Source organism: Schistocerca nitens, chromosome 1 (assembly GCF_023898315.1).
Source record: "Schistocerca nitens isolate TAMUIC-IGC-003100 chromosome 1, iqSchNite1.1, whole genome shotgun sequence".
NCBI lineage: Eukaryota > Metazoa > Arthropoda > Insecta > Orthoptera > Acrididae > Schistocerca > Schistocerca nitens.
The window spans coordinates 379,705,019-379,726,239 of record NC_064614.1 but is presented as its reverse complement, the minus strand read 5'-3'; the positions used below and the strand labels follow the sequence as shown (position 1 = coordinate 379,726,239).

Sequence of the window (21,221 nt, the reverse complement as noted above, 5' to 3'; positions counted from 1 at the left end):
TTTTGCTGAAGACGGAGATCTTAAACCGATTATTATAAAAGTAAAGAAAAAAAGACATACGGTAGTTCCTTCTAACCAACAGAACAAACCATGTTTCTAGTATGACTGGAAACACACTAGATATTTTGCCACACATGCTGGGGACTTATATAAATATTTGAAACGTTGAGTAACTGAGGAGGATAAATGTTACCTGGAGTCCATAAGGGAGCCAGGCTTTGACATCACACTTACGGACAGGTTAACTGAATGGACTACTCGCCCAATGTTAGACACGACCCACAACAGTGACATCAGGTGCCTCTTTCGGAGCTAGTGACAGTTATAAAAGCTGACTGAATGCAGAAACATCTGGAAAATGGCCGCTCTGAAGCAATTTCAGTCCCTGATGCGCTGAGGGAGCATGAGGAAAAACCATTAAGTCTGATGAGGACAAGCGAGGCATTATCTCCTTTAAGTAGCCCCTCGTAATGACACGTCATGTCAAGGGATACTGTTGTGACACTTGCACAGCTTGTCAGGTTTTCCAGTGCTATGTAAATTTTTCGCGCACGAGTGCAACAATTATACCGCATAGGTAACGAGTTTCCTATGAGTGTTCAAAACAGCGAGAGTAAATAATTAAAAAATACTTCTAAAACATTTCAGTATCAACAGCAGCACAAAAAATTGTTTAGTTTGTTATCGTTTCAAAAGACACACCGTTCGGAATATTATGTAAAATAATGGCAATCATGTGATTTTAACGAATGATTCGATATCTGGATTACTTAGTTGCCTACTCGTATTTTTTTGCGTAAACCTGCGGCGATTAACGGAAGCGTTGCTGCAGCCACGTGGCGCCCTATCGAAACCTCTGTTAATGAGTTACGCACGCAACAGAGTTATGCCTTCCGTGTCATTAACGTCAGCCGCTTTCCAACCCTGGATGCCAGGTGCTGAGGTTCAAGGTTACAGACCGACCCGATGCCCTTAAGTGGAAGAAACATCCTTGTGCCGAAGTTTCGTTCGACGTTTCGTAATAAGCACATTCTGATATTTTCAAATTATGTCTCTAATCATGCCCGCTATAGTTAGTATAACACAGCTGATAAGCAACGGAGAATTTTTTCACGCTGCTGATACGTCATCGGGACGATGCTTCATTTCTACCTGGATGTGCAGAACACTGCAAAGCATAGCAAAGCACCCAACAAATATTCGCAAGTGAAAATGAGTTTTAGCTCAACTCTTCGTACCCTCGATTTTCAGGTTTGAGACCTGACGTGCCACAAGACATCTTGGCGAAGAGTTGATGTAATGCTGCACCACTCCTGCTTCCGGTATTGCTTGCTATCCATGAGCTCCAGACCGTGGCAGTGACAGCTGAGGCCGACAGTGACGTCAGTGGAAACGACAAGACGGAGGAGTCTTTCAACCGCTCCGAGACTAGAACCAGCAGACCTACTGCTCGTGACATTCTACAGCGTGGAAAATCAGCCGAAATGGCTAAGGATATGCAGCAGCTTACTCTACAAGGAGAATTCTCAATAATATTTCGTGAAGCCAAGACTGATGGAACTAATGTGATATTCATTAACGAAATCCACCGCCTCGTTATCATGCCAGCTATAGGACAGCAGTTGCCTTACAACACATTAAACGTAACAGAAGTCACCTCTCTCTGTGACCTCTACACAAATTAGAAATTAAAATCCCACGCCTCATTCTTCTGTCTGTATGTGAAGACTAATTTCAGAAACTGCTGCAGAGACTTTGATGTGGTTTTCTCTAATAGACATATTGATTCACGAGAAATTTTCGTGTATATAATTTATTTTATTACCGTTACCCCAGACAAGTCATCCGACCGAAGGTACTTAGCGCTACCCGTGCGAAGCCGAGGTGGGGCGGTAGCTAAACTATATATACGGTAATCTAAAACAGTATGCACATAGACGAATTGCCTGCATACATATTTAGCGCTGAGTTAACCCATTAAATGATCGGTGTAGTGCCGGCCGGAGTGGTCGAGCGGTTCTAGCCGCTACAGTCTGGACCGCGCGACGCATTACGACGTTCAAACTGCACGGTTGACTGCGGGAGATGATGGGAATTAGTATGTGCACGCATGGTTTGGTTTAGCTTCGAAGCCCACTTTCATTTGAATGGATTCGTCAATAACCAAAGCTTGCGCATGTGTGGGACTGACGATCCGCATTTCGCGACCGAGAAGTCTCTTCACCCTCAACGGGTGACTGTGCGGTGTGCAATATCCAGTCAAAGAACGATCGGTGCGATATTCCTTGATGGCACGGTGACTACCGAACGGTATGTGAAGGTTTTGGAAAATGATTTCATCCCCATTATCCAAACTGACCCTCATTTCCACAAGATGTGGTTCGTGCGAGGCAGAGTTCGACCCAATCGAAGCACGAGAGTGTTTGATGTCCTGGAGGAGCACTTTAGGGACCGCATGGCTCTGGGGTACCCAGAGGCCACTTACATGGGCCTCGATTGGCCTCCATATTCTTGGGATCTGAACACGTGTGACTCCTTTTTGTACGGCTACATTAGGGACAAAGTGCACAGCAATAACCCTAAAACCATTGCTGAGCTGAGAACAGTCATTCAGGAGGTCATCGACAGCATGCGATACTTCAGCGGGTCATGCAGTATTTCTCTATTTGTCTGCGCCACATCATCGCCAACGATGGCGCGCATATAGAACATGTCACAACTTAAATCGGAATATCTATAGTGACGTTTACATGGTGAATAAAGTGTGTGCACTTGTAGTTTGTAACTAATTTACCGTTTTTCATGTAGTTCAGTAATTGTCATCCTCTGTGTTCCCCAATATGTAAGGGAAATCTCTTCCGGTTACAGCAAACTTATAGACAACAACTTGTCTCGATAGCAATAAAGGAAAGGGTGAGTGCAGCGCAAACGATCAACACAGTGGCTTGTCGTTTTGATCACAGAAAAATCACAAAACTTCGGCGAGATCGGTAGCTCTGTAAAAGTAATTACCAAGTAGAGTTGTGACGGAGCGCATCATAAGCAAAAGTAAATTTCAGTTGCACAACTCAGACACCGCTAAGTGAAGTGCCACTTTCTCTGAGCCTGCGGACCGAAAGCCAGGCACAAAGTGGATGTTGCACGAGTAATCAACAGTGGCTACTTTCTCTGGGTATTTGCTTCCGATAGTGCCCCAGACGTGACGCACAACGCAAAGCACAAACTACGTAAATATCTTGTTTAGTTTTTGAAGTTACTATTTGTTTGTTTGCTTGTTGTGGTCTTCAATCGGAAAACTGGTTTGATGCTGCTATGGACGCTCGTTTATACGCAATAGCAAAGTATACTGGAGCTTCGTCCTGCTGTAACCACATATTCTACGATTCCTATGTCTTAGAGCTGATGTACTAAGCACGATTGCAGCACGTCCTAATACTAATTTGCATTCATGTGTCCTTAAAAAAATATGGTTAGAACGGGCATCGTGTTGAGATCCCGGCCCATAACGTCATACGGGTTCTTCATAAATCTTATACATAATATTGGGATTTTCCATAGACCAAAAACGATATTGCTCCTCTGTGGACTCCGATATATCGCATATTCACATTGAGCGAGACACAGCGCTTGGAAGTTGTGCCGACAAAGCATGGCAGGCTGCAACTCGCTGCTCCTTGTCGTTGTCAGATAATTCATTCACATACTTTCGTGTCAACACTTCCATTCTCAAAACTCTCTTAATGTGGTCATGCACTGATGTTCGCGGTATTTAAAGTTCCGCTGGGAAACAGTCAATAGGGGTACTGCGACTTTACTGACACCCTGTACAGTATTATTATTATTATTATTATTATTATTATTGTTGTTATAACTGACAGAGACTTGGCGTTTGCGAAGAGGGCGCTTCCGAATCACGGATGGATGATTTGAATGCCATTTTCAAATTATTGCGAGGCAGTGAAAACAAACTTTCTCAGTGCACATTACTGTATGCCTTCCTTAGTCCCCCCCCCCCAACCCCTTCATTATTATTATTATTATTATTATTATTATTATTATTATTATTATTATTATTACTGTAACTATAGTTTTACGACCAAAACAATACCGTACTTTCCTCAGTCAAGCAAAGCATCATAATGCTCGAGGCACCATTAAAAAGCATTACTGAATGCAACTTTACTAATATTTTAGAGAAGAGAAACGTTCTGGCTTAAGGCGATTCTACATCCAGTGTTTAGTTGAAAAAGACATTCGAAATATTAAAATCCGGTCACTTATTATTCTTCACGACCTGCCCTCCTGCTTTTCATTGTCATTAAGTGGTTCCTTACTGACAAAACGCGAGAGAAATACAAAACGGCGAGCAGCGCCAAGACCAGAGTGTACACGAATCGTAAGGAGCGACTCGCTCGGGTGGAGGAGGCGTCTGCAAACAAACATGACAGGTAGGAATATAGTTCAGCTCCGCCAGCTCCAGCGCACGAGCGGTGTTTGTTTTCGCAGCGAACCGCTGCAGACGGCGCCCGACCAGACGCAAAGTGTGTCAGCTGAGCCGGCGCGGCGTCGCTAAGCAGGTAAATGTCAAGGCGGCGATGAGCGCTGGCCGCTCAAGTCGGGCCTCCCGGTTGCTACGGCTACCCTCTGCCGGAACGGGGTGCAAAGTGCGAGGAGGGGGGGGGGGAGGGGGGGGGGGAGAAACGACGAGACGAATTTGATTTTCAAACCGTTATCTAACAACTGGCGTGGACTTTATCGGCGCTGTGTAAGGATGAAACAGCTATTCGCTCTGAGGGGAGATAACAGACCGTCGAAGCAAAACGCGTGTTTTGCACCGTCTGGCATGTGCAGCAAACTAACGATAAGGGTACAGTACAACGCCGCCTCGATGAGTTGGAATAACTGACAGAGACTTGGCGTTTGCGAAGAAGGCGCTTCCGGATCACGGATGGATGATTTGAACGCCATTTTCAAATTATTGCGAGGCAGTGAAAACAAACTTTCTCAGTGCACATTACTGTATGCCTTCCGTACGCCCCCCCGCCCCCCCCCCCAACCCTTTATCATCCTTGCTTGGTGAGAATTTTATGTCAACAGTCGATGATCCAATCCGACATTTTATTTTTTCGCTTTTTTGAAATCAGCAGTCTGAGATGTACGTGAAACAGCGTCTACAGTAAGCGAACTGGTGATACGATGTACGAAGTCAGTAATTGTACATACTAAACCAAAGGTGTTGTTGAAGTAGTTGTCGTATTCCAAAATCTATATGAACGATGCTAAACTGGCCAATCGATCAACACCTTACGCAGAAAAGTTGTGCGAATGAAAGGCATGGAAACTTTAAGTTTAACGTGTCGTCGACATGTAAATCATTAAAAGTGGAGCACTCGCTCAGTTAGAGATGGGATCGAAGCAACCACCCCGACATACACGGAACACATGGAAAATGTAAATCTGGGTGGCCGGACAGAGAGATAAGAACTACGTTCTTCCCGAATACGAATCGTGTTTTAGCCACAGCGTCACCTCTCTACAACAGACGTAATCTTAGATGATTTTAAGCTAACGCAAAAGATGTCTGCACAGTGATTTAACTACGCTGCTGGAAGAGAAATGTGTCGTTACGTCAATGGAGCGTAGAAATACTAAAGTGAGAGTTCTCTCTGGTAGTAGAGGTTGTTTTTATCTCTTATCAGGGAATCGCGCATACTGATAATGGCGGACATGTCGTATCACTCGGCGCCAGAACGGCAACGGGCGGTGGTACTTACCTACAAAACGCAGACAAACCACTCGTTCATCACCAGCACGCTGTATAACTCGGAGGAACTCAGGACGTCCGTGTCCGGCCAGATCGTCACATGCTTCACAATGAGCAAATCTTCCTAACAAGAGACCACTGTCCTTGGAGAGAGATAAAGGCGGCTGATAACGACACACCACTTGTTCTAGTGCCACTCGTGCGGCTCCTTCATGAGCCGCTGGCCTCAAGCAGGCATGTTTTAGGAATATCTGGGACGACCGGAAGCGCTGTATAACGAATTTACACACTCATGAACTATATTAATTGAGCAGTTTATTATTCGCATACTGAAATCTGTCAGATGCCGAACTAAGTGTATCGAGAAGACTTTGTCGAAATATTAATGTAACGTGCCAACATTAGTATTTCTTGCTCATTCCCTACTTCGAATTTTCCAATGTTTCTTTTCCAGGCCAAGGCCGCATTTCCATATATTATAAATACACTGGCCCTTAGTGGAAACTTAATAGTGCGTTCTGTCGTCTACGATGTAGAAAATAAGAGAGAGACAGAGTTCAATAACGGACCTCCGGAGATACAAGGAATTTCATAAGGATACTTTGTTTTGAATTTCACGAGCTTGTGTTCCAAAGTTCACGGAGCTGGTGAACAGTGTTGCATGAAAGTATGTCGAAGGTGAAGAAAGTTTTTTTTCTGCGTGTTTTGCTGCATCAGCTAAGCTTACTTGAGCTAATGTATACTGCTTTTCCCGGTATTTGTCGAATGAATGTTTCTTTTCACTGCACTGTGTTCACCCTACCATCCAAATCCGTTTGATGCATTTCCTTTTTACGTTATTACATATATATGACAACTTCAGGATTTGCTATTGTGGACTAACTGAAATAAAAAAACTCCCCTTTTTGTCTTCAAATTTTTGTGAATCTCCATTCGCTCGTTTTATACTCTGCAGTAGAGAGCCTAACTGAAATTCTGTCTGAGCATGTCGGCTCAATGAACAGGTATGTTCTTCCCTTTCCCTTCATTTTCGCATTCTTGGAGATGGAGTGTAGTCGAATTAGACCAGATGATGCTCAGGGAATTAAATTACAGAATGAGATAGCAGCCGCGTGGAGTGACCGCGCGGTTTCAGGCGTCATGTCATGGACTGCGCGACCCCTCCCGCCGGAGGTTCGAGTCCTCCCACGTGCATGGGTGTGTGTGTTGTTCTTAGCGTAGGTTAGTTTAAGTAGTGTGTAAGTCTAGGGACCGATGACCTAAGCAGTTTGGTTCCTTAGGAATTCACACACATTTGAACATTTTGAATGAGATAGCACAAATACTTTCAGTACTTGTCCATTTTCAGTAGGTGTATTTCATTTTGTTGATAAAAATCATTACCAACTGCACGAAGAGATTTTATTTCTTTATCAGCTTCGGGCAGTTAGTGCCCTTCTTCAGAATATCATAATTATCGCATTATTAGCGAGTGTTTTGACGCATTTTTGACGCTCGCTGATAACAATACCAACGACAACAACATAACAATAATAATAATTATTATTATAATAATAACAAAATATTATCATTACCATCTTCTGAAGGAGGCACTAAGTGCCTCAAACAGGTAAAGAAATAAAATTTATTTCGTGCAACTGGTTGCTGGTTTTTCAATAAGAAAAGTACTATATAAGTTTTGTTATTTGGACTGCAAAGTAACTGACGATGGCAGCGGCAAAGACAAAATAAAATGCAGGCTAGAACAAACAAGAAAGGCTTTTCTGAAAGAGAGAAAATACAACACTGAATGCATATTTTAGTATTGGAAATTCTCTTCTGAGAGTGTTTATCTAGAGCGTAGTCATATATGAGAGTGAAACATGGACTTTCATCACGGTTAGGAAGTCTGTATATTTTGAAATGCGGTTTTACAGAAGAATGCTGAAGAAAGGATGGGTAGACGGGATAATACAATTAGCAAAGACGGCTTACTGAATCTTGTGAATGGGAATAGATCTTTGTAAGACAACTTGACTAAAAGAATGGATCGGTTGACACGACACATCCTGTTGAATCAAGAACTCGCCAATCTGATAATGGAGGGAACTTGTGTTTGGGTGTGTGCTGGAGAGGGGGGGGGGGGGCGGGGGAGGGGGAGGGTAAAAAAGTAGAGGGAAACTAAGGCTTGACTACAGCAAACCAGTACAAATGGATATAGTCTACAGCAGGTATGCAGAGATGAAGAGACTTGTGGAGGGCAGATTAGCATGGAGAGTTGCATCAAATGAGTCTTCGGTCTGAGCAGCAGCATTTTTTGCCTTCGCCGTAGGGGAGTAAGAGAATTAGGATAGCCTACCAAACGTTAAACACTGAGCGGCGGAACTCACTTCAAGCTGGTATTGCCTTGAATTTACGGAAACACGGTGGAATGGAAAACAAGGATGGTGAGCGCGAAAGGCAGTTATTTTTCATTTATGTGAGTAGTACGAAAGTCTGGCTTCTGTCTGATCCTAGCTGCCTCGATAGGCGGCCAAGTTTCCTGCCGAGATGGCTCTACAAAGAGTGGCCAACAGTTTTGGGAGCCGTTTGATAGGCCGTACCGGATGTACTGGATGTACTGGCGCGACGCGAGGCGGACGGCAGCCAGACAAACGCGAGCGAAAGTGTATGTGACGTCACAAGGTGTCGGCGTTGCCAAGCGGGCTCAGCTGACGGTTGGGCTGCAGTTGACCCAGGAGGCAGGCCCGTTACTCTTGCGACTGGTATTTCGGCCGCTCGTGCGCGTGCCATTTGCTAGGTGGCGGCCGACACTGCCCCAGCCGATGTTAGCTGGGCTAGCAACACACACACAGTGGCACAGCTTTATTGCGGAACGTTGCAGGGAATTACTCAAGTCCCGCTAAGACCTGCGCCTTGCAGCCCACGACGCTAGCCTTTCGCGGTTGAGCGGCTGCCAACGTAGGCGTCACAAAAATCCCCCACAAACGTTCCAGTCGCCTGGAAAGCAGCCAGCGCTACGGTTTTTCTCGGAGGGAATAGAGTTATGGCGAAAAAGAGGAAAACCTGTCGAAATGTTCGTTTTCTACTAGAAATGGTGATTTGAACTTACTAGGAATAAACAGACGACAAAATAAGTAAAAGTAAAGCGATCCCCAAAAGCTACTTATCGATCACGCGCTGTACCAGACTGCTATACGGGTGAGGATATTGTCTGAAGCATGTTCGTGACAAGGCGGCTGAGAACAAGTGGCTCAGCCGTTTTAATTTTAGAAGCAGCGCTGTGGGGGCAATCAATCGTTCCCCCGGACGCCCGTCATTCGACGCATATTAAGGGGTTAAATATGTGAGTCAACTGAGAGGCCAGAGAGAAAGAAACCCGACGATGGCGACTCTGCCATCCACATGACGAGTATACAGGTCTGCTACGTTGGCTATCACACGTGCATCTGCGTAGCAGACGGCGTTATTGTTGCGCCAGTTCTTAGAATTCGAAATAAATTAACCCCATACCCAGCACCCACTCCGATGTTCATAGTTGATCAGTGTTATGCAGCCTACAAGTTTTATACAATTACATACTTTCTTCAGTGTTCGCCACATACTGTTATGAATACCACAATCTACTCAGGCATACACACATCTGAACTGACTTTCATAAGCGCCTTCTGAAACGCTAGAAACGTGTATACAGTTGAATTTACAACAATTGTAACTCACCCTGTACTTGTGTCGTATGAAGTGGGACCAGAAAGAAATACATTTTATCTTAGAAGCTTAGGCATGTCTTCTTGCAGCACAAAGCGACAGAGCCATGCATAAAAGCGTCATCTTGGCTTTGTTTATATCGGAACAGCCGACACCAGCCCCTTTGCCTTACAAACATGTGCACTTTTCTCGGATATTTTTGCGGAAAGCTTCAATGTCAACTTTAATGAGTGTAATACTGCTGACCTCGACTTTTCGAATAACGTTAAAAAAGTATATCAGTTCCAAAAACAAACATTTGCTTCAGCGTCGCGGTTGATACAATGGCTACGACGACTAACGAACTCACGTACATCCCTCTCGACGTGCCATCATTTTCCGAAAACCTCCATGCGACATCTACAACCGTTCACGAAGTAACATACAGTTCGAATATATTGATACGTAGTGCCCGCATTTTCCAGCTTCTCTGTAGGAGTGGGTACGATTCAACAAAGTACTTGTTGGTAACAAAATCGGGATGAATAAAATGTAAATACCGTGAAAACCAAGTTGTCCGCAATAGCGTCGCTTTCTCCGTAGCGTTCACGTTGAGCGGACATCCACGTTCTCTTGACCCCAATCTCAGACTCCGCCGTAGGTTTTCCCTGCTTGACGCTGAATAGTGGTGAAAGAGACGGCGACAAAATTTATTTTAGCAAACGATATCGCATAAAAGTAAAAAAAATACTTAATATGTTACAGCTGACCATAAAATAACTGTTACAAGCATATGAAAAGCAAAATTTAAGTCACTGGCGGATAGCAATCACAAACTCGATGTTAAATGCAAAATTTTAAGACTTCACCGAACTAAAGGAACAAGTGCAGTTGGGTTTAACTTTGACTAATTACTTCGTTCATCAATTTCCTCTAGCAGACGGGTCCTTAGACCCTGATATTTAGATGATTTATTACTTAGTCTTTACATTTCTTTATACGTAAGCATTAGTCTATACCGGAAATCGTTCTACATGCGTGACAACGAGCGAAAGCCATATCAGTAAAGAATTTCCTGAACATATTCCCCTTTGGAGATGAGTCGTAACGACGCTGTGGATCATGTGGTCTCGTTTTGTATTTTTATTAATCAGAAATCACCATTTTCCGGTTTTTGTTCTGAAAGCCAAAGGGAGCTAGACACGGATGCGGAATTTAGTCAGACGGTGTTTCACTTTCCTCGCAGACTGTCGGGGGCTTTCCCCGTACTCGACAGGAATGTCGGTACCTGTGTATTGAGTGTAGTACACAGCAGGTGTGAGTCAGAGCAAACTTGTTTTGACCGCGGGGATACCGTTGGCGGTCAAGGAACCGAAATCTCTGGCCGTCGTCTGTCCGGATCAGACCTCAGTCAAAGCCTTTTTGCGCCGAAATCAACAGATACACAACTCCGACAATGGCCAGGGAAGACGATTAAAAAACCTCCCACCAGATAACGGTCTTTCCCGATATTTAGTTGCAGTAGTGTTTTAAAGAAGCTAAAGACAATCGGAAATCACGGACTCTGCTTCCGAAGCTAAAGTCGCGGAAAACATCTGACTATGAGATCCGTCCCTAGAGACAAGTCTATGTTCAACATTCATGATACGTTGTGGGTTATGCTTCAAGTTAACAAGCCCGATTCCGACGATCTAAACTTTCTTTGGTCAAACTGCGACTAAACTTGTGGTTCTTCGTGTAGGTATTCGTAGGATGTTAAACGTGAAGGATAGCTCTCATTACACACATGATTACTCTTGATAAACCGCGAACTGCAAATGGCACTATGGACACTGCTCAGAATTAAATGTGATTATTTTTAGCCGGTGAGTACAGATTAACACGTTGAATGTACGATCTGCCATAACACGGATACAAACGTTGGGATTAGCACTGCGTGTCACTATAAGCTAGGGGCTTGAAAATAGTATCAGTTGAGGAGGAAAGGAAGCAGCAGATGACTCTAAGCACTATGGGACTTAACATCTGAGGTCATCAGTTCCGTAGACTTAGAACTACTGAAACGTAACTAACCTAAGGACATGCCCTAGGCAGGATTCGAACCTGCGACCGTAGCAGCAGCGCCGTTCCGGACTGAAGCGCCTAGAACCGCTCGGCCACACAGGCATGCAAGGAAGCAGCAAAATGGTTCAAATGGCTCTGAGCACTATGGGACTCAACTGCTGTGGTCATCAGTCCCCTAGAACTTAGAACTACTTAAACCTAACTAACCTAAGGACATCACACACATCCATGCCCGAGGCAGGATTCGAACCTGCGACCGGAGCAGTCGCACGGTTCCTGACTGCGCGCCTAGAACCGCGAGACCACCGCGGCCGGCGGAAGCAGCAAACTTCAATTAATTTCTAAGGTTAGAAAACAGTTGTTATCTTCCACAACACTGCTCAGGTACGACTCATACGACGAGGTTGGACTTAAGGTATATGGATGGACAAAGTACTTCTTCACCCACGTGGTTGTGCTCTGAATCACCTTATGATGGACTGTGATTTGGAAATTGTGAATCTTTGTGATATAAAGACAAATTAAAACAATTATCAGTGCCGAACCACATTTATTTTTCTCCACGAAGCGTTTGAGGGACTTACACCTTCATCTTCAGGTCGATCAGTGCATTACATGACAATTTCTTTTTCTGGATATGGCCAGTTGTTTGTTTCGGATCAGAAAAGTTGTTATCGTAGTATGGCACTGAACTCAAACACTGGAAAGAATAACGAAGCTATTTACACAGGTCGTTGCGCACGCAAATTCAAGCAGCCCCACAGATACAACTAGTGTCAGTTGCTCTCATAGAATAGATAATGGTACACGAGACTGCTCAGCTTCTTGTTCGGGTTCGTTTTTACTACCATCCCATGTCCAATTTTTACTTCTCTCTCTCTCTCTCTCTCTCTCTCTCTCTCTCTCCTCCTTCTCTATCTTTTTTAAATTTTTTTTCGCCGCTTTGTTCGGCTTTGGGTAACATAACGATTCACACGTTTGGCGACACCGCTCCGACGGGCCGCTTGAATTTGTGCGCGCAAGAGCCTCATTGGGTACCTTTCACGCTAAATAAATAAAAAACGGCGCAACGTATCGCTTTTTTTCTTAATAATTATATCTCAGCATACATACCCTGCAACAACGTTACAAGCTTTTCAGACTCTTTCTGATCACCCTGTATATATCCATCTGTTCAACAGCACAGTAAAAAATGTCATGTGGCTAGGGCCTCCCATCGTGTAGACCGGTCGCCTGGTGCAAGTCTTTCGACTTGACGCCACTTCGGCGACTTGCGTGTCGATGGAGATGAAATGATGATAAGGACGACACAACACCCAGTCCCTGAACGGAGTAAATCTCCGATCCAGCCGGGAATCGAACCCGGGCCGTTTGGTATGACATTCCGTCGCGCTGACCACTCAGCTACCAGGGGCGGACAATAGTACAGTGTGAGCTGGTAATGTTCTTTCGCTCACAAGATACTGTACTTCTACTCATGCCCGATCTCTTAGTGTTTCTGTTTTTTGTTTGTGTGTTGTTCAATGCCACAAATGCGTATACGTAAAGATCATCGGTGTTCTTTATGCTGGAACATCTTGCAAGAAGCTTTGTTATTGTTTATAACTTATACCTTGCCATATTATGATAACAAACGACACAAAGTAACTAATCTGAAGCGAAATTAAGCGTAAGGCAGACAACAAACTATAAACTGAAAAGAAAACTGTCAGGTAATCCCCTGATCTACCTGAAGATAAGGTGTAAAACCTCGAAACAAAAAAACAAGGGTGGCTGACACACCAAATCTTTTAATTTATCTTTTGAACTCTGAATCCATGAAACACGAAATATGCCGCCAATTAAATCTAGTAGAGGTCTTTAAACTTCTGAAACGTATTTACTCATATAAGTAAGGCACGGTGACAATCGCAATGAAAAACTAGATAAATTATAGCACACAGAGGATCTGTTCTTCCCACGATCGCCAGTAGGTTGTTACGCGGCAGAGAGACGGAGTTCCGCGTCTATGTTTTAAAAATTCCAAGTAGACAACCATAAATACATACAAACAAAACGAATTGTGATGGAAGTAACGACGACACAGCATACCTTGAAACACAGTTCTGGGGCTATGAATTCTGTGAGATATTACGAGGCAGCAGTAAGTGTGGCTTGTGGTGTGTGTGTGTGTGTGTGTGTGTGTGTGTGTGTGTGTGTGTCGCAATCATTGTGACAAAATCCATCTACTATCTTTTATGGCATTGTTACTCGTCTAACGCCATTTCGAAGTCATTGTTTCATTGTCAGGGCTTCAGTTTTTAAATATGTCAGCACGGCAGAAAGGCGTATGTGTGAGAGTTGTAGTGCATTCTTAGTTGCAATTTTCGTAACTCTCGTGGTACAGACACAGAATTACAAAAGAATATTTTAAGATTTTTGTTGAAATTTATGGTATGCCTACGAATTTTGTTGATTTCTTTTGTGTGTGGAGCAATTCGCACATGCACCACATAGAGTTTACGAAGATTACACCACAAGTTGCGAAGACAATGACAAATTGCATGGATATCTCAATACCTCTGAAACTTGTTGTGTCATCTTCGAAAACTGTGCATGCTGAAGATGTACGAGTTTCGCCATTGGGATCTTGTATACAAAGTAAATCAACAAAATTCACAGGTACAGTATAAGCTATAACAAGAATCTATATACTTTCATACGTAATTGCTTATCTATTACAAAAGAATTTCGCGAATTGCAATAGAGGATCCAGTACAGCTCTCACGCGCATGCGTTTCAGGCGTATTGACATCGCAGTGAAGTTCTTTACTCAAAAACTGATGATGCTGTGGATTCTGAAAGTACACTGCCATAGTAACGACGCTATAAGAGTAGAAGGATTTTATTATTACGTATCGGTTTGCCGAGAATAGCTACTATGGCTAACACGAAATTTGACATACGTCGTTTAGAAGACACATTTTGGATGAAGACGCTTCACGAGAGGCCGTGGCAAAAGCGGAATGCGCGAAGGTCGCGTGCCCTCATCACGCTTGTCCTCCAAGATCAGCTGCCAGAAAGGGCACCGGTGTTGCAAGACAGGCTGAGGCGATACCGTTCACTACGAAGGCCACTCGGTTCAGGCGCCCGTTCCGCAAAGTCCAATCGGCGGCCGCTATTTTAGGATGCGCTCTCGCCGACGCTGCAGCAAAACTGCATACTGCCGTGTCGGCACGAGAGACCAGCAGATGAGACTAGGCGCTCGCGAGTTGAGTGTAGAGGAGGAGAGCAGAGCAGAGGCCCCGACGGGCCAGTGCTCCAAGTGTGCCGGATCTTTGCGGCCGCGGCTGGCACTCGGTTGGCGACGCTGCCCCAAGGCCGGCTACCGACTCGAGCCTCGCCCCGTCTCACCTCGCCCTCGGCTCACAGTTATTATTACAGAAATAACTCGAGAAACCGAAGCAGGCGGCCGGTGTCCGCCCCGCCCAGCCACGGGCACAAAGGCCGGAGGCGGCAGATGCGGGCCGCCACGCACCCCGCGCCGCCCGGCGCCACGCAGGATGTGTGTGGTCAACGACCCTGCCACAACCCTAGCGCCCGCCAGACGCGGCACCACGTGTGCCTATGTGTGCTCTCTTTCCTTCCACGCTCGGAGGAGCAGGATGTACGCCAACCCTTCTTCTCCACAGCTCGCCTGCCGTACGTATACAAGCCATCGCTCAAGTCGAGTAACTGTTCGCCATTAACGGACGGAGCACAACAACCACGACGCAAACAAAAATACAGGGTGTTTATAAATGAATGTAGGGTTCAAAAATGGCTCTGAACACTATGGGACTTAACTTCTGAGGTCATCAGTCCCCTAGAACTTCGTACTACTTAAACCTAAGTAATCTAAGGACATCACACACACCCATGTCCGAGGCAGGATTCGAACCTGCGACCGTAGCAGTCGCGTGGTTCCAGACTGTAGTGCCTAGAACCGCTCGGCCACCCCGGCCGGCAATCGACAAATATTCGATGCTTCAAATGGCACATCGGCTTCAACTCTTGTGTTAGTCGGATCGTAAAAGGATGCAAACGCAGCTCTTTTGTTAAAATTCGGTGCAAACTGCTTCTCTGACTGGCTAGCCGTTGATAACGGCGGCGAATGACTTACCGGACTCGCAATGACGCTCTCACTGACGAGAGTGACATCCTCTGCCGATCAACAATAATGAGGACGTCCACGTGATTGAATGTTCACGGTCGATCCTATATCTTCAAATTTCCTTACCAGCCTCTATACATTAGGCGCGTTTCACTTACCAAAAATTACACGAAGTCTTCGAACGGTCTCTGCATAGCACTCACCTTACTTCAAATGCACTTTCAAAATCTGGATACACTGATCTATCGTGTATCGCTCCAGTTTTTCGCGAGGAATCAATTCGAAATCATTATGCTGTCTGAGCGCGCCTCCAGGTCATTCTCATACTTTCCCTCACACTTTCATTGTCACTGGTTTTCAACCTTCACTTCCGGACAAACACACATGGTTCTCCAATCTATTGTTAGATCTTCATTTCTTCCATACCAGTTACCTAAATTTCATTTCAGTGAGATTATTTAAAATGATTATATATGGTGTCTCTCCTAATCTGGCATATTTTCTCTGGTGTTTCAGCAGATATTTGCAATTTGGTTTTTGCGTTGTGTAGTTAGAGTCAGCCCAAACAAACAGCGCTTCCATGTGACGCCCAGTATAGACGGAAAACGTCGATTTCTTTCCCGTTATAAACAAAACGACTTTTAAAGCGGAAATTTACGTGCCCATTCGATAGAGCGGCCCCAGTTTAGTCTAGTGCGATATTGGTTTACCGATGTGTATTAAAAGGAACAGCAAAACCCGGAGAATAACCAGTAATCCAGCAGCTATAGCACTGCCTGGCTCGCGCTGACTGCTAGCCTAAGCACCCAGCGCTACTGAATCGTTGCTGGCGTGTTTTACTGCCACTGATATAAATATCGATAGACTAACCTGCGACAGCACTGTCAACTGGGTACGTAAAATTCCGCTTTAAAAATAATTTTATTTACAACGAGAAAGAAACCGACGCTTTCCGTCGCTACTGGACATCGCATAGAAGAGGTGATAACCGACGTATATTGTTGGCCTGACTCCAGCTACACAAAACAAAAACGAATCTGCAAATAACTGCTGAAACACCAGAGAAATTGCGTCTTGACGACTCTTGAGCCAGGGTAACACACACTCCTTCTCATATCTGAGTCTTTGGTAGCTCTACTCCGGAATCGAGAACCGTCTACATCTGTTCGGAAATACCTGGAGGAAAACGAGTGGCAATTAAGGTTTTAGCTGCTAAGATAGCCAGGTTATGATGACTGCTTGCGAAAAGCGGGGAAATTCGATTCCAGTCTATCACAAATCGTGTGAGTGTTTAAGGTTTAATCACCTGTGGACGACACTGTATTTCAGGTGGAGCGGCACTGCACTTCCCCAAGATGAGAACACAAGGAATCAAATGCAACTTGTTGAAAAACGAAAACCAACTTCGAATTCACCTTGACTGAACCAGGAAAAAATCCCCATTGCCTTTCCCTCGCTCTACAGAAACTCTTAATCATTTCGCTGTCGAAAGGACCGATGACCACACAGCTTGGTCTCATAACACAACAATTGTCATCTGCCAATTCTTGACTGGCCTCACAATGTAGCCAACGTGTAAGTCTCCTCCCTACAGCGGGAACACGTCTCGAAATGAATTAATTTCTTCGGATTTGTATCTGCTGCTCTGTGGGCTAAGAAAGAAATGATACTTCTAATCAACTAAGTGCGACTCTACGATGTTAAGTCCCATAGTGCTCAGAGCCATTTGAACCATTTTTTATTAATTTACACGTACATTTCAGGCGCAAAAGCTTAGAATTTCTTATAGTAACAGGAAGTAGGGTGTTGGAGGGGGTTATCCCATGCTCCTCAATCCATAACACATGGACAGCAGGGAAAAACTGTTAGTATAGCTTTGATTCAGACACATTAGGATCAAGAAGTCGAATGATCGAATCAGTATAATTTTCCTGGTATTTCTAAGTAGTGTATGTGGTCTAGAGTGAGGCTGTTCTCAGCACGTAAATTTCATACTGGGTTTTGGGCTGCAAGAGAAAGAAAGTGGTTTTCTCCGCTACCTCTTTGTTAAATATAGATCCAGAATGCTAACTAGTCTGCATGCTACACGTACGAAATGGAAGGACGATCAGATTTGAAGTGGAAGTTTCATATATGCTGCTGAAGAAAAAGTTATCTCGCAGATTTTATATAGTGTGTTTTAACCTGTGAACCGTGGCGATACGTCGACTGGATGGATATAGACCTCATCCCCTTAAAACATAACAGATAAGAGAAGAAAGGAAAACTAATGTCTCACATGCTGGAGGAAATTATACGTGAAGGCATCATCAAATAATACTCCTGCACTGAGGCTGCACATCTGCCCTGCATTCCACAAACTGTCTACAACTGCTGTGCTGAGTTCTTGGCAGTAGGTCTCAATGCATGGTGGACTTGTAAAATACGACAGTACAGTATTTGACTGGCCAGAAAAGAGCTCTGTCACCTGTCAGTCCAATCACTTATCATTTTAAAGAAAAGTGTCAGGTAGCTAACAGCCGCAGACAGAGCATGTTGGGAGAAGACGGTAACGGACGCTAGTGAGTTTCGCGTCTGGTATGTGCGATGATGTCACGAGGACCACAATAGCTCTAACGGGACAAGAAGGTCAGAGTAAACTGAAAATCGCTGTAGTAATGAACTCACCTAACCTAGCTGCAAAACAAATTCGACTACCCCACCCATTCCCCTTCCCAGTAGTTCCCAAGACGGAGAAAATTCCCAGAAAAGTAATTCTCTGAAGCAGCTACAAGTTGTTAACAGGTTAAGGCCTTTCGACAAATGGCAGTTGCGAGGAGAAGCGGATGCCGTAAAAACCCATACGGCAAAGACCGCTCCAAGCCGGAATCTGTCGCTCTTGCTTCTGGTGCCGCAACACTTGTATAACATACTTCAACAGGTGCGTCGACACTGCTATGATACACGTTCCCTAGAAGAAGAATTGTTGTATTCCGCAGATTTAAATGCCACGTCCATGGATATGTTTCTACGGAAATCGACTTGTCGTTTTAGAGGAAAATGATTAGTGCGGTGAGAAACATAATAAATTAGCCAAATTTTCTGGTAGATAAGAACTGCGTACCGCAGAGGGTGTCGTACACGAAGCCTTTCCTTCCTCCGGGCAGTGTTTGTCCATCGAGATATGCATATTTTGTTTGCAGTGTGGAAAGTACGGACAGGCACCGACTGAACTGAAGCGAGACAGCTAATCATGAGTTATGCTCGAATGCTCATTCAGCAAAGGCACTGCTCGCGAAGAACAGGGGTCCTGGTTCTATTCCTAGTCCTGTACATTTATTCTCTGACACAAAATTTCACAACAGCGCAAATTTCGAAGCAGCGTAAAGGATTATTAATCAGTTAAATAAAAATTAAAGACAAGAAAACTGGAAAGACGGAGGGGATATAGGGTCCACTGGCAATTACCGCGAAAAGATAACACGGATGAATTGTCGCTTTTCCATGGTTGAGAAATGTAACTATCTGTAGGGAGTATGTTGGGGTTGGGGTTGGGGTAATGTGGGAAGGAGAGACTCTGTGTATGTACGTGTGTGTGTGTGTGTGTGTGTGTGAGAGAGAGAGAGAGAGAGAGAGAGAGAGATAAATGATTATCTAGAAGGACATTATAGGCTGCAGCCCATCAGCACCGGATGAAGTTCTTAAAGACTGAGTCAATGGAGACAAGGATGTATTACGCTAATCAACAGAAATGAAGCGTGCAAACTCAGAAAGTACGGTTTCAGCTACTTTTACATCTTCTGGGATATGAAGGTATGTTACGGAGGAGGGAAGTTTTAAGTTATCCCTCATAAAATCCAAGTGTACGCCGCTCTTGTCTGAAGGAGCGAGCTAGCAGAGCAAATACCCACCACACTGGCTGTAAGCTGCAACAATGGCGTCGGGCGGCGGCGGCGACGGCGACGCCTGCCTCCTTTTGTTCTCCCTGCCCGCACTGCTATTCGTGTTTCAAGCACCGCAGCACATAACCTATACACATTTGTAGACAATGGCGGCGTTGGCGCGAACACTCCGGATCCAAGATGGCGGCCGCCAGCGCGCCGCCGGTCACGTGATCGGCTACGCTGACCTTAAACCGGCGGCCGGCCAGCTGGGCAAAAAACGCGCGCCCCGTCCGCTGCCGAGGCAGCCTCTGCCGGCAGGTTGTTCAACCGACGGCTGCCTCTGAAGAGTCTTTGTCCTCGCTAGTGCCAGGCCAACGGCGTCGGGACGCCCGTACAATGGTCTAACTAATCCTGCCATGCCGTACAATCCGTTCTCCAGATCAAGTAACAACCAGTATGACAGAGATAATTTTTTGGAACTGTGAAGTAATGCTTTTGCTGTTTCACTGGGGACAAGCGTTGCCACTTCAAGATATGCATTAAATTTAACAACAGCCGGCCGCTGTGGCCGAGCGGTTCTAGGCGCTTCAGTCTGGAACCGCGTTGCTGCTACGGTCGCAGGTTCGAATCCTGCCTCTGGTATGGATGTGTGTTATATCATTAGGTTAGTTAGGTTTAAGTAGTTCTATGTCTAGGGGACTGATGACCTCAGATGTTAAGCCCCATAGTGCTTAGAGCCATTTGAACCAATTTAACAATACGAAATATTGGTGGTTCCATAGAAACGGAGTGACGCATCGAAAAGAGACAAGTCTAAATTGGGCACGCACTGAGAGTTCCAGTGTGCCTTTGAGCAAAGAATTAACAGAGTGGAAAAGATAAAGGGCTGACTCGCCGATATAATTGTCATTTGTACCCGAGTACTCTCTCAGATAGACAACGCTAGTAAAGGTAGCTGGTCGTGGTCTCACTGGAGCAACCATCATGGCATTCGCTTCGAACATTTATGGAGGTTGCAGAAAATCTAAACCAGACTAACTGCGTGAAAGTGAAACTTGCTACTCTAGAATAAACACGGCACTGCAAGGTAACTAATGGTAGCTCTCAACAAGGTTTTATTGAAGAAAAGTTTTTAAGATAACTTCCTAGGGGTTGATCCGTATAGGTCGACTAGTTTTATTAGCCACAACAGTACAAAAAACATTCTTGACCAACTACTAATATACAAACGTATAACAACGCCATTTTTTCCAGAACAGATAGAAAAATGAAAGAAGGAATACGAAAAGTAATAATAATCATCTTTTGGAAAGAAAGGTTAGTAGAACTGGTAGGAGAATTTCAGCTGAAAATAGATATTCATAACAAATACAGTATAAAAAATGCACCAAAATACAACGTTGTTGAAACACTAAAACAGAATGAGTTAATAATTTTAATATTTTGGTGGGACCACGTAGCAGAATGGACTAGAAGATTTAATAATAGATGAAAGAATTCGTAAATCGGAAAAAGAAGACGGTTAGACTGAAAACACCTACAATAAGAAATACATCTCTAGAAATACAGTACAACACTATTCCAGAATATTTATATGCCTATAAATATTTAATAAATACTTAATAATGAACTATATGCTGGACAGAATAGAGATACTTGAAGGAAGGATTACTAAAATGTGTGCAAGGTAAACAATAGATGGTTTGAAAACAAGAAGTAATTACGAGGTCTA

The 21,221-nt window shown here is 44.4% G+C and overlaps 2 protein-coding genes across 5 annotated transcripts in view; one reads left to right on the top strand and one right to left on the bottom strand.

Annotated features, from left to right (window-relative positions):
- LOC126249026 (PAX3- and PAX7-binding protein 1) overlaps positions 1-21,221 on the bottom strand; it is a 159,517-nt gene that overhangs the window by 14,834 nt on the left and 123,462 nt on the right. The window contains exon 1 of one of the 4 annotated variants that reach the window (XM_049950643.1): positions 19,517-19,681. The exons of 2 other annotated variants lie outside the window; for them this stretch is intronic. The gene's annotated coding sequence lies outside the window, so the exon portion shown is untranslated. Of the gene's footprint in view, positions 1-5,774; positions 5,848-19,516; positions 19,682-21,221 lie in introns of those variants that run through there. One more of the 4 variants, XM_049950663.1, reaches the window with a different exon arrangement.
- Positions 1-21,221, top strand: part of LOC126248391 (uncharacterized) — an 824,863-nt gene that overhangs the window by 739,876 nt on the left and 63,766 nt on the right. The window lies entirely within an intron of this gene.